The sequence below is a fragment of the Panthera onca genome, chromosome B3, assembly GCF_046562875.1.
Source record: "Panthera onca isolate mPanOnc1 chromosome B3, mPanOnc1 haplotype 2, whole genome shotgun sequence".
Lineage (NCBI taxonomy): Eukaryota > Metazoa > Chordata > Mammalia > Carnivora > Felidae > Panthera > Panthera onca.
The window spans coordinates 14,575,173-14,589,325 of record NC_138344.1 but is presented as its reverse complement, the minus strand read 5'-3'; the positions used below and the strand labels follow the sequence as shown (position 1 = coordinate 14,589,325).

The following is a 14,153-nucleotide window of genomic DNA, read 5'->3' as shown; positions in this document are numbered from 1 at the left end:
AACGCGGAGAATGGTGGCAATTTTGTGCAGTGAGGAATGCACTTTCAATGTGGCCACGACTTATTGAGCGCTCAAATGATCAACAGGCTGTTGGATCTACCAAGATGGCCCAATCCTGCCTTCAGAGAGTTCTACATTCCGCAACCCCCCCCACCCCCGCCCCGCTTTCCGGTGAGGTAACAATGTGAATAATTGGCAGTTGAAGAAATGAACTTTGTGAGCCAATCACTTCCCTGTACTTTCCCGCCAACAGTTTTGAAGAGTCCGACGGATTTCTGGTTCCTACCTTTGCCTACCTGGGGAGTTGCTGATAAAGTTGTCACTGTGATCAGCAATGGGGGATATGGGGAAATAAGGAAATGATCCTCCTGGAAATGATTCCCTGGATGATGATGGGACATACACACTGACTGAGAAAGAAATGGAAACTGGCTGGTGAGCCAACAAAGCCTTTCGGGGATTCTGTTTTGATGGAGAGGTGAGGACTTACGTCAGCATTTGGAATTCGGCATTACTTGGGGAATAAATCCACCCTTCCAAGTGCTATATATGTATTCTCTCAGCACCAACAAGAAAAAAGGATATTTGATAACAGTCACGTTTACTATAATTACAAACGTTCCCCGTTGGAATTCACCTTAGCCTTTTTATTACAACTACTGCTTTCTTGGCTTCCTAAAACACAACTTCTGCCGGGTCTCTTGCTTCTTGGTTTACCTCATTTTTTTTTTTTCCTACAGACTTTGCTGCCCTTCAATACTTGTTTGTTTTCATGCGTGCCCTTGTGTTCTCTTTCTAGAACTCACTTCCTTACCTACTAACCATACGCTGGTGACATCTCAAACCATGGCCCGTCTCCAGCCTTGTTTCAGTCAAGGTTCTCTTCTTCCCAGGAATACAAATGAGCTGAAGCTACCTCAGAAAACACAGAGAAGAAGAGAAAGGGAGAAGGTGAAGAAGGATGGCCGATCTTGGGAAGAGGCTGAAGAAGAAGATAGGATCCAAGATGGCCTCTCCCTCAGCGTCTCTCTCTCAGTGGCTCAAGTAATTGCGCACCCTGAGGACGGCGTCATTTTCACCTCTCTGGGTACCCTTCTCCCTCGGGACCAGCTTTCTTTGTTTCTCTGTGTCTTTTAAGACCTCAGGGTTTATCCCACTCTCAGTTCAAGGTACCCACAGAGATTAAATTACATTGCTGGATCTCAAATGTGAGCCCTCAGGCGACTCAATTAACTGTGGCCGGTGGCACGTATATCCCAAACGTATCTGCAGGGGAGAACTTCCTTGCAGTGGGAAAGATCCCTGAATGAATGCTCATCCTCACGTGGACGTTACAGAGTTGGCCCTCTCACCTATGTTCTTGGCTTAAAGTATTCCATCCGGGTACCTTCAACCAGCCAAAACTCTCTACCTTTTTCCATTCCTCTGGAAAGAAAAACAAAACCAGCAAGAAAATTTTATCAGTGCCTCTGTTCTTAGGTTCAGCGTCTCAGTTATTGTCACTTAAATGCTTGTTTGTTTGTTTATTTTGAAAAAGCAAGTGGGGGAGGGGCAGAGGGAGAGGGGGAGAGAGAGAATCTCAAACATGATTCTGTGCTCTCAGTGCAGAGCCTGATGCAGGGATCGATCTCATCAACTGTGAGATCCTGACCCGAGCTGAAATCAAGACTCGGATGCTTAGTCCCCTGAGCCACCCAGGTGCCCCCGTTATTTGTCATTTAGTCACGCCACCCTTTAATTGTTGTAAAATGTCACATAGGTTTATCTGCCCCCCCCCCCACCATTTCCACACCACCACTCTAATTCAGGGTTTTTTTTCCACTTCTCTGCGTTATCACATTTATTTCCCAGCTACCTTTTCCTCGTTCCATCTTCTCCACCATTGAAGTCATTTGTTACGGACTCACCGTTGGAGTCCCTCCAGAATTCCCACGATGGAGTCCTAATCCCCAGTGTGGCGGCATTAGGAGGGGAGGCCTCTGGGAGGTGATTAGGTTTAGATGAAACCATGAGGGTAGAGCCCTCATGATAGGATTAGTACCCTCATAAGAAGAGGAAAAGACACCAGAGGCCACTCTCCCTCTCTGTGTCATGAGAAAGAGGCCATCGGTAAGCCAGCAACGGAGCTCTCACCAGGAGCCAAATGGGCCGACACCCTGATCTTGGCCTTCACAGTGGCCAGAACTGTCAGAAATAAAGGTCTGGTGGGTAAGCCTCCCCCTCAATTTTCCATACTGTGTTATAATAACTCAATAATAAGTTACATATAATACATATACGACGCTGAAGAAGACGTTATTCTTCCAAATAATTGGCTAACCCTTCTGTCGCCACCATGGTAGGAGATATTTGGGCATCGACTCTGGTGGCACGTGACGTTAAATCTGCCTCCCTCGCTCTGAGATCCCGGCCACTTCTCCCATTTATCTTGCCTTCTGACCTCGTCCCCGTAAGAAAGGCTCCTTCCCTTAGAGGCTGGGCCTCCTCATAGCCCCCAGTGTCCCCACAGGTGTCTAGGTTTTGCTAAGTTGAATCCTTGGCATGGAACTATTCTCGCTAATAGTTCCCAGTTATTAGGGGCTTCACGTTTATGGATTAATAAAAAGAGTGTTTTCGTTTTGGGGAAAATATTCTCTTTGTCTCGATTTTCCTGTGTTTTCCATGAAAGCGAAAGTAATCAGTGAAGTTCACTTACTGTCCAAAACCTTGCTTAAAAATGGTTACTCTCGGGGTGCCTGGGCGGCTCAGTCCGTTAAGCAGCTGACTTCGGCTCAGGTCCTGATCTCGCGGTTCGTGGGTTCGAGCCCCGCGTTGGGCTCTGGGTGGACCGCTGGGAGCCTGGAGTCTGCTTCGGATTCTGTGTCTCCCTCTCTCTTGCCCCTACCCCGCTCATGCTCTGTCTATCTGTCTCTCTCTCTTTCAAATATAAATAAACATTAAGAAAAAAAAAAAAGGCTGCTCTCTAGCTCCTTTTTCGAGAAGCCCAGCGTGAGATTGCCTCTGAAATCAACCACATCATCAGTATCCCCCTTTGGAAGCAACCAGTCTTCCCTGATTACGTGTGAGAAGGTAAAGGAGGGTGGAACTTAAATAGACCAGAACCCTCGAAATATTCCAGAAAGATGCCAGAGGCCCTGCACTAAATCAAGTTGTCTGCAAACAATGGAGAGAAGTGAGGGCATTCATCTGGGGATGGAGAGCCATTTCATTTCTTTCAAACGGCATGCAGCAACAATTCTCCACCATTCGCGGGTGAAACCGAACTCAACTCTGTTTTCTTTAGGAAGACCCTTCGAGGTGGCCTTCAAACAGAGCCGAGGGGTCCTTGGCTTCCCGGAGGCTTTCAGAGGAGCTGGGATACCAAGGGCTGGCATGGTCCTCAACAGCTGCTGACGCAATGTAGGCCCGTGATTTGCTGTTGACAGGCATTAATAAAAACCTAATTTGAGGAAATTATGAAAAACCTACTCATTATGCAATCTGGTTTATGTTTTGGCATGTGGCAATCATTGGCTTGATAGCCAACCCCCCCCCCCCCCCCCATTTCCAGAACTTTATGGCCGAGGTTTCAACTGCAGACCAGCCAGAGCCCCGCACTTCTCCACGGGTGTTTGATCTCTTAATTGCCTCAAGACACATCCACAGGGTTGCTTTATGATGCTGCAGGCCTCAGCCTGAGCCGAGGGATGATGGACACAGGGACCCAGCCCTGCCATTAGAAATCGTACTCGCCTATCACAGGAAACTGGATTCTGACCTCTCCATCAAGCGCATTCACCCCAATTGCTCTCACTGTTTTGTTTTTTTTTTTTTTATATTGATTTATTTTTCAGAGAGAGAGAGAGAGAGCGCGTGCAGGTGAGGGGCAGAGAGGGAGGGGGCCACGAATCTGAAACAGGCTCCCGGCTCCGAGCGGTCCGCCCAGAGCCCGACGCGGGGCTCGAACCCACGAGCTGTGAGATCATGACCTGAGCCGAAGTGGGACGCTCAACCGACTGAGCCACCCAGGCGACCCCTCCCCTCCCTTTTTTAATGTTTATTTATTTTTCAGAGTGTGTGGGTGAGAGAGAGAGGACCAATTGTTCCCGCTCTTAACTTGTTCCTTATGGCCTCTGTGGACTTTTTAGTGATGTTAGTAGAAAAGCCATCCGAGTTTGGGAGAACAGTGCTCATTCGTTTCTAGTTTCCACAAAGAGCAAGTAAGGAGTGACCTTTGCATGACTTTGCCTTTGACTATAGCTCATAAACGATATGTAAACTATTTGATTTTTGTTTTAATTAAAAAAGACGTTCCTATAAATGGCGCCCTATCAAATTTGGTGAAGACAGAACAAAGATAGAAGAAGAGAGAAGATAGAACAAAGATAGAAGAAAGGGTTAAGAGAACCTCAAAATGATCTGGCTTTAGATTTTGGGCTTTCTGCTTATTCTAATACTATTTTTTTTAATTAACCTTTAAAGAGAATAGTTGGCTAGTTTGCATTTTCAAAGAAGAATTGGTTTCTCTCAGTGGCCTCTGACTGATGTCATCATACATCATAAAAGTTCCCAGATAAACAATGATAGCAAAGCATAGCCTTAAGCTAGCCAAACAGAAATGTTCTAGACAAAGGCTGTCTTGTTTTATCTGCCTTATCTGTTTCTGACTTATCAAATGCTGTCCTAGTCCTTCTTCCCTTCCCCCCCTCCCCTCCTTCCCTCCCCTCCTCTCCTCCCTCACTTCTTCCTCCCTCCTTCCCTTCCCTCCTTCCTCCCTTCCCGTTTCTTCTTTTTGGTACCTGATTCTGATTGATCTTTCATTGTCATACGCACTGCCTTCTGTTTCAGTGAGAAGTTTTTCAGTATCAGTTGAAGTCTAAAAACAGCTACATTGAACACAGGAAGTACAACTGATTTCTCTGTTAATACTACCGAGTAAGCATGATTTGCTTATCCCTTCCATTCATCAGTAGGAAGTTCAGTCAAAATAGAAATCCTAGGGGCGCCCGGGTGGCTCAGTCGGTTGAGCGTCCAACGTCAGCTCAGGTCGTGATCTCGTGGTTTGTGGGTTCAAGCCTCGCGTCAGGCTCTGTGCTGACAGCTCAGAGCCTGGAGCCTGCTTCGGATTCTCTGTCTCCCTCTCTCTCTGCCCCTCCCCCCACTCATGTCCTGTCTCTGTCTCTCAAAAATAAATAAACATTAAAAAAAGAAAGAAATCCTGGAGTAAACGAAACACAGGAGAGACAGGAAAGATAGTATTTCTATTCTATTTTCTCAAGTTCCACCACTGGAGATCTGTTCCTAAGACTTTGCTTCTTCTAAAACCGGAGGCATTACAGGCAATTCTTCAGGGAGAGGTAATATTTTTAAAACTTACCTTATCACAAGTTATTAAACATACACCATAGAATGTTAGGGTCAAGAAAGATGACATTATCTTAGTAGTCTTTTTCATTTTTTTAAAAATCAACTTCATATAGGTATAACTTTACATACAAAACTGTAATAACTTGTTACAAATTTTTTTAACGTTTATTTATTTTTGAGAGACACCGCGTGAGCGGGGGAGGGGCAGAGAGAGAGAGGGAGACACGGAATCCAAAGCAGGCTCCAGGCTCCGAGCTGTCAGCACAGAGCCGGACACGGGGCTCGAACTCATGAACGGTGAGATCATGACCTGAGCCGAAGTTGGACGCTCAACTGATGAAGTCCCCCCCCCCCAGGCGCCCCAGTAGCTCATTCTTTCTTACTGCTGAGCAATATTTCATGATATGGAGAGAGTACGATCTACTGATCCAGGTACCTACTGATGGACATTTGCATTGTTTTCAGCTGTCACAAATAGAGTTGCCATGGACATCGCTATACAAGACTTTGTGGGCAATCTCTTTTCATTTCTTCCGGGTAAACACCTAGCATTGGAATTACAGGGTCATATGCTAAGAATCCATTTCAACTTCATAGGCAACTGCCACTTCTTTTCCAAAGTGCTTTTCGTCTTTCACACACCGGTATTCTGTCGGTCCGTATCTTTGCAAAGACTTCCTGTTATCAGTCGCTTAAAATTTTAACTCTTCTAGTATGCGAGTAGTGATATCTCATTGGGGTTTTATTTTATTTATTTATTTATTATTTTTTTTTTAATTTATTTTTGGGACAGAGAGAGACAGAGCATGAACGGGGGAGGGGCAGAGAGAGAGGGAGACACAGAATCGGAAACAGGCTCCAGGCTCCGAGCCATCAGCCCAGAGCCTGACGCGGGGCTCGAACTCACAGACCGCGAGATTGTGACCTGGCTGAAGTCGGACGCTTAACCGACTGCGCCACCCAGGCGCCCCTCATTGGGGTTTTAATTTGCATTTCCTGGATGACAGCTGTTGTTAAACATCTTTTCACGTGCTCACTGCTCATGTGCTTTTGTAAGGTATTTGTTCAAATTATTGTCTGTTTGCAAGTTGGGTTGTTTTTTCATTATGAAGTTATAAGAGGTTTTTTTTTTTTTCTGCTGTTGTTGTTTCGCTTTTGTTTTGTTTTCCAAATGAATGTTGCGTACGTGTTCTTTTGGATACATGGCGAAGACTGTCTCCAAGTATCTGATAGCATAGATCCCCATCATTACTTTCCAAAACTGTTCTTTTCAACTGTCTATTCTTTCAGACGTAGTCCGTAATGGTTTTGTTAAGTTTACAAAAATATTACGTTAGCATTTTAATTAAAAATTATTCAGTTGCATTTAAATTATTAGATGAAGTTGAGAGAAGGTGGAAAAACTTATACTGTTGTCTCTTCCAGGCCCCTGACGGGAATCCTGTATGACTTCCCATTTATTACACTCATATTTAAATAAAGTTTTATGTTCTTGGTATAGTCATGATATATTTATTTTAATATTTATGATAACGTAACAGAATTTCCCACCATATTATCTAACTGTTTTTATAGCCTAACTGTATTGTGGGAATGTCGGTCACCTTTGAGTAGTCATTTCATTGCCTTGGACAGACCTCCTTTCAGTAGCCACCCACAAATCTTAGTTCTACACAGTAAACATTTATTGCTTCATCAGGCAAAGCCCCCTATAGGGCTGGGCAATCCATCAGGAGAGTCACCTCCACATGGTAACTGAGTGACTCAGATTGAATTTACCTTGGGACACCTTTATATAAAAAATGCTTGCACAATTGCCTTCGCCGGGGAAAGGCGGATTGCAGAATTGAGTGTTGGCAAGAAAATGCTTTGGCCTGAAAATGGACATGGGTCACTACTGCTCACAGTTCATTGGCTAGCATTAGTCACATGGCCATGACTACCTTTATGGTAGTTAGGAAGCCGGCACTCAGAAGTGGAGAATGGGATGTTCGTGAACATTGGCATGTCCTCCATATTTGTTTTGTTGACACGATTCTTTTGTTAGGAGTTAAGAAAATTTTATTGAGCTTTTGGCAGGTTCCTGGTAGTTCTTTGCATTATCTTTATTTATTTATTAAAAAAAAATTTTAATGTTCATTTATTTTTCAGAGACAGAGCATGAGCAGGGAAGGGGCAGAGAGAGAGAGAGGGAGACACAGAATCTGAAACAGGCTCCAGGCTCTGAGCTGTCAGCACAGAGTCTGACACGAGGCTCAAACCCACGGTCTGGGAGATCATGACCTGAGCCAAAGTCGGACACTCAACTGACCGAGCCATCCAGGCACCCCTCTAATCTTTTTATATTTTCAAAGTATTAATATTTTTCTGTACTATTTAATGCTTTCATTAAAAAACTTTGGTATTTAGTTCCTCTTCTTTGTGATTAGACTTAACAATTGTTAATATATTCCCTTCAAATATCAATTCTTTTATTTATTAGTTCCATTTAGTTTCTTTATTCTAATTTATTGGTATATTACCTTAGTTTTATTATTCTTTTTCTCCTAATTCCTTTGGTTTTCATCGTGTTGTTCTCTTTCTAACTTCTTAAGTTGACTTCATTTTTTTCCTGTTTAATAACAAGTGTTTGCATCTATAGATTTGCTTCTAAATGCACCTTAGACTGCATTTATAACTTCATGTTATGTAATAATTATATATATATCTATGTGTGTGTGTGTGTGTGTGTGTATGTATAAAATTGTCAAACAAGCTTATAATTTTATTTTCCTTCCCTCTTTGGGATTCTTTAGTGAGTAGGATATGTATGCTTTTCAATTATTTGTTTATTATGAAACAATACTTTGTTATTAATATTTAGCTTCACTGTGTGGGCCTGAAAATGAAACACACGCATCGTTTCTATTTATTGAGATCTTCTATGAAGTCCAACACTTGCACAATTATTGTAAGTCAGCGATCCCCATGGTTTAGGGTACATAAGAATCCTTGAGGTGCTTAGTGAATGGCATGTATCTAGGTCCTCTCTGGAGATTATGATTCATTAGGGCTGAGGGTTTTCATTTTTCACCAATAATTGCTCCTGGTGTAGCTATACTCAGAGAAATGCAGCTATAAATGACAGAGTGACATTTCAATAAAAACCTATATTAGCCATTGGGGGGGGGGCACAGAGTTCCATATTCCATAATGGATTTTAATTATATTTTTCAAATTCTTAGAAATGATTTCAGACATTATAAGGAGAATGGGACTTAATACAAAGTTAAGTGTCGACAAGATCATTGAAAATGCTAAAGGAATAGGACATAAGTGGACTTTCCAGGGAAGCTTCCAGAATACCAAAGAATGGACCCAGCAGGAAGCTACTATTTCTGAGGCCACTGCTTCAGCTCTCAGCTGCCTCTTGACACTCAGGAAGCCGGAGACAATGGAAACTAGGACACTGCCACTGTCACACCTCAGCTTCTGTGGTCTAGTTTACAGATAGGGAGAGCTACAAAGGAGTCAGCGATCTGACAAGTGTAACGTCTTCCTTCCGCTTTCCAAATCCTGTTTAAGTGCATCTAAGTGACAGGACTAATCCACATCTAGAACTGAAAAGGAGCCTGGAGGTTATAGCTTTTAGCTTTCCAGTCTCTCCCACTAGAAGCACGATGAGGCAGAATTGGAAAACATCAATGTACAAATAGAAAGGGTGTGTATTAGGGGCGTGGCAGGGCTCCTGAAGTGGACGGGATGGCCATAAGAGACATCTGGAAGGAGAAATCCGTGCCATGGGATATGGTATATCTGGTTTCCGTTAGAGAGGGATAAGTCAGAGGTGACCTCAAGATTTTTGCCATGCATGACCACAAGGTTGGGGCTGTCATTGAACAAGATACGGAAGCCAAGGAGCCGTGCTACGTGTGTATATGTAAAGGAATATAAGTTGAAGCAGGTAATAAACATTAGTGTATACCTTTTGAGTTCAAAGTAATGTGGACCTCTCCGGAGAATATCTAGGATCTACTGGAATATCTGAGCCTCCCTGAAAACAAACTATGAAAGTTGGAGACAGAAGTAGTTTATACATTTAATATACAGGAAAATTCATATCCTCTATAGAAGTTATCAGACTAAATATAGAGGAGAATTTGAACATAGTATCTGGAGTTTAAGAAAACAGGAGTATATGAAAACTGTTTTAGAAAGATGTCAGGAAAAAAAATCACTGGGTTGGGACACACAAGACGTGAATTAAAGCTCTGGTTCTCTTTTTATATGGTATGTTGCTTGAGCAAGTCATTTAATCTTTAATAAACGGAACCTAGTTTTGTTCTCTCCAAAACAAGATGTATCAGTTAGCTATTGCTGTATAACAAAATTCTTCCAAAATTTATTGGCCTGAAACTATAAGCACTGATTTATTATTTCCTGTGGGTCTGAAGGTCAACAGGTGATTCTTATGGGACAAGACTGGGGGTCCTCATGTATCTGTGGTCCGTCGTTGTCTGGGGAGGTGGCTCTGTTGATTTTGGCTAGGCTCTCTCACACATGTGTAAATGGACTAGCTGCAGTCTCATCTAGGATGGTTTTGGTTAGGGCAATTGGCATCTCTTCTCTATGGTAGGAAGCCTCGAGCTTGTTTTGCTGGCAGAGAAAAAATTTTAAGAACAAGAGTGGAAATGTGCAAAGCTTCTTTAGGAGTAAGTTTGGAACTGCAACTCTGCCATTTTCAGGGTATTTCAGTCACAAGGCTAGACACGATTCAAGGATTTGAGCAAAATGTCGTGAAGAATAGCTAACAAGGGCTGCCTGGGTGGCTCAGTTGGTTAAGCATCTGACTCTTTTTTTTAAGTTTATTTATTTATTTTGAGAGAGAGAGTGAGAGTGAGAGAGAGTGCAAGTAGGGGAGGGGCACAGAGAGGGAGAGAGAGAATCCCAAGCTGGTCAGCATGGAACCCGATGTGGGTCTTGGACCCATGAACCATGAGATCATGACCTGAACCAAAAATCAAGAGTCGGATACTCAACCAACTGAGCCACCCAGGCGCCCCGAGTTTTGGCTTAAGCCCCATGTTGGGCTCTGTGCTGAGCAGGGAGCCTGCTTAAGATTCCTTCTCTCTCCCCCTCTGCCCCTCTCCCCCACTCCTGTGTTCTCTCACTCTCTTAAAAAAAAAGAAAGAAAGAAAGAAAAAAAAGAATAGCGAACAAAATACAAATGGCAGTTGTATTTAGGGGAAAGTTGAATTGTTTTCCTTTTTGCTAATGTTTTATACATTTTGTACCTTGAACTTGACTATTATAATCAGAAAAAGTATATTTTAAAATATATTCATCATTTTGGAAATGTACTTGCTAGTATAAAATAAAACACCAGTTCCTTTGTAGCCTGGACAGCAACTGAGGGGACTCTGTAGTTTGAGAGGCTAGCAAAACGAACGTGAACACGCTTTTCCTAAAATTATGCATGAAATATGTATAAACTGACCTTTCTTGAGATTTCTGTGAGTTCCCAGGAGATTCGGTTCATTTGTCCCTCCTTTCAACGCCCACAGAACACACTAGATCTCAGCCACGATGGCTATTACTGCATTTCTGCCACCGCCATTGGGACCCGGGTCTCTTTTTCTTGCTTTTTTCATGAGCAGTATTCGTAGAAGGCTTTCAGGAACGCACAGACTTTATCGAAGGTTTGGGGGTGATCGGGGCGATGTGAGAAATAGCTTCACGGCCTCACAGAGCAAACAACCAAAACTACGAGATGAGCTCGTCATTGACGTTCCTTCTCCCGACCTGCTCTGCCCCAGCCCCAGCCTTATTCTGTAGAAGATGTCACCCTGAAGCTGCATTGTTTGAATTGTCCCTCCTCTCCAGACTCTTTTACATCTTGGGCCCCTACATGCTGCTCCCAACGCTAAAAATTCTTAATTTTTTTCCTCACTAATCAGGTTTGCGGATTCTCTGATTTCTGCTTCCTTCCTAATATGCCCGTAGGGGAACTCAACCAGATACTTTGCTTTAAATCTAAGAGAGTTAGGGGTGCCTGGGTGGCTCAGTCGGTTAAGCCTCTGACTTCGGCTCAGGTCATGATCTCATGGCTCGTGAGTTCGAGCCCCGCGTCGGGCTCTGTGTTGACAGCTTGGAGCCTGGAGTCTGCTTCGGGTTCTGTGTGTCCCTCTCTCTCTGCCCCTCCGCCACTCACACTCTGTCCCTCTCCATCTCAAAAAGAAACAAACATTTAAAAAAAAATAAATAAATCTAAGAAAATGAGACATGTCATTCTAGAAAGAAGTGTGTGGTGTCATTCTACAGAGATAGGGCATAGCTATAGTCAATTTGTATAAAAATCTTCTACACGTACGTGCATTTATTCAGCGAATATTTTCTTAAGTTTATTTATTTTGAGAGAGGGAGAGGCTGTGGGGGAGGGGCAGGGACAGAAGGAGAGAGAGAATCCCAAGCACGCTCTGCAATGTCAGCACGGAGTCCAGTGTGGGGGGTGGTGCCCATGAAACCATGAGATCATGACCTGAGCAGAAACCAAGAGTTGGACGTTAGCCAACTGAGACACCCAGGCGCCCCAGCAAATATTTTTACGTAGCTTCTATCTTCTAGGCACTGTGGTCAGCCCTGGGCCCTCGAGGGTGAGTGCCCTCCTGTCCTTTTGAAGTTCATCTGTTGTTACTACCTCATGTTGTAAAGTCACCATGGGAATCCTTCCTCAGAGTTTTTATATGTTCTTTTTAAATTTTTTTTTTAACGTTTATTTATTTTTGAGACAGAGAGAGACAGAGCATGAATGGGGGAGGGTCAGAGAGAGGGAGACACAGAATCTGAAACAGGCTCCGGGCTCTGAGCTGTCAGCACAGGGGCCCGATGCGGGGCTCGAACTCACGGACTGCGAGATCGTGACCTGAGCCGAAGTCGGCGCTCAACCGACTGAGCCACCCAGGCGCCCCTATATGTTCTTTTTAAAAAAAGAAAAGTGCAAAAGAGGTTAGAGAGGGAGGGAGCCAAAGCATAAGAGACTCTTAAAAACTGAGAACAAACTGGGGGTTGACGGGGGGTAGGGGAGAGGGGAAAGTGGGTGATAGGCATTGAGGAGGGCACCTTTTGGGATGAGCACTGGGTGTTGTATGGAAACCAATTTGGCAATAAAGTTCATATTTAAAAAAAAAAGAAAAGTGAATATACCAATCTCCATGGGACGTGATAGTGGTGAAACCCGAAATCAAGGCAGAAAAACAATAGCAAGGAATGTTTGCAAAGGCTCTTGGGGAAGAAAATGATTCATTTATTTACCAACCAAGAGTTTCTAGCCACTTCCTTACTACTGAGCAGGAACCGCCTAGAAGCCAGGATGGTCCAGGAGGTGCCTAACACACATTTCCCTGACCTCAAACATTTCTCTGCCAACCAGGAAGGGCAGAATGCATGAGCAGGAAACATACTCAGAGAACATTTAAATCCTAAATGCTCAGTTACAACTATGATTTCAGTGGCCATATTGACAGGGAAAAGCTCCTGCGGATTGAAATGTCTCAAGGAAATTCTGCAGCAGAAACAGGTCCTGGTGCTTTGAGCAACGTCAAAAGCTTTCTGGTCTACCCCAAATTGAACTTCAAATTGGGTCCACTTGCGAAGGAATACGTTGGACCATATTTATGTCTCAAAGCCAGATGGGCCATCCAAAAATCACACAAAAATGGTTTATTTTATTCTTGCTTCTCGTATACACCGGTTTCTTCTATCTTTAGCCCTGTTCAATGCCCGATCACTAAATGCATCAGAGCAAACACCTGATTGTAATCCATTGCAAAGACTTGAGCAAGTTAATGAAAAATCTACAGATTCCTGTATGAGAGATGGTCCATCTTCAAGAGGGAAAGTGGTCGGGGGTGGTAGTGGAATTCAACAGCCCATTCGGCGTTGAAATGCGAACACTGAGGCCGCTCTTTGGATAAATTCAAGCCAGATTTGGCCTGCCGCTCTCGCTGGGCAATTCCCAGACGAGAGCGGGCCTTTAGCCTGTGGTGACGAAGCACGGAATAATGCCTCTTTGAATCAGTTTCAAAATAATGCTGCAATGTAGACTGACAACTTCTGATGCCAAATTGCAAGAAGCACACATAATAGCAGTCTGTTCAAGAACCCATGGTACCACCAATGGATATAGTTATTGATATAAATTATAAACTAAAAAAAAGCAAAAAAAACCAAAGAAAAACAAAAAAAAAAAAAAAAAAAAAAAGAAAGAAAGAAAACAGAATAAACTGGCATCAGATGACTAACCCAACAGGGAGACATCAGAATTTTTATCCAGCCAAGGAGCAATGAAATGAAAAAGAATAACCAAAGTAAACCGTTGCTTTGTAACTTACGATGACGTATGGCTCTCCCCTATGAAATTTAAAGAAATAACAGTCTGACTGCAATCCGGTAAGAGAGACGGCTGAGAAACGTACCCGCAATGCGCACCAAGGTTGATCTTGGCATGGTGGGATGTCACTTTTAAGTTTACCGTGATTTCTGGGCAGATCAGAAGGATGTCTGCAGGCAGAAAGCAGCATTTTTACGGAGGCACAAATTTCAATCCCAAACTACTAAGAGTACGTATGGGGTCGAGTCATTTGTGTCGTTGAGTTGTGCAGCTGGCACACCAGCTCTCAGATCTACGTCTCTGTGAAAAATGGCCATCGAAGGATAGAGAAATTGTAGGAATAGCAGATAAGTAGTGAGACTGCCGTATAAGGCTACGTATTTAAGAGGTAGGTGCTGGTCCTTCGGCGGGCAGTAGACAAGCCCCAAATTTAGGCGTG

At 43.5% G+C, this 14,153-nt stretch overlaps 1 long non-coding RNA gene across 1 annotated transcript; it reads left to right on the top strand.

The window, feature by feature from the left end:
• Positions 1–214: 214 nt before the first annotated feature.
• Positions 215–1,455, top strand: LOC132668335 (uncharacterized). Its single transcript, XR_009605537.2, has 2 exons — positions 215–478; positions 800–1,455. It is a non-coding gene; the product is annotated as an uncharacterized LOC132668335 (long non-coding RNA).
• The last annotated feature ends 12,698 nt before the right edge of the window (positions 1,456–14,153 follow it).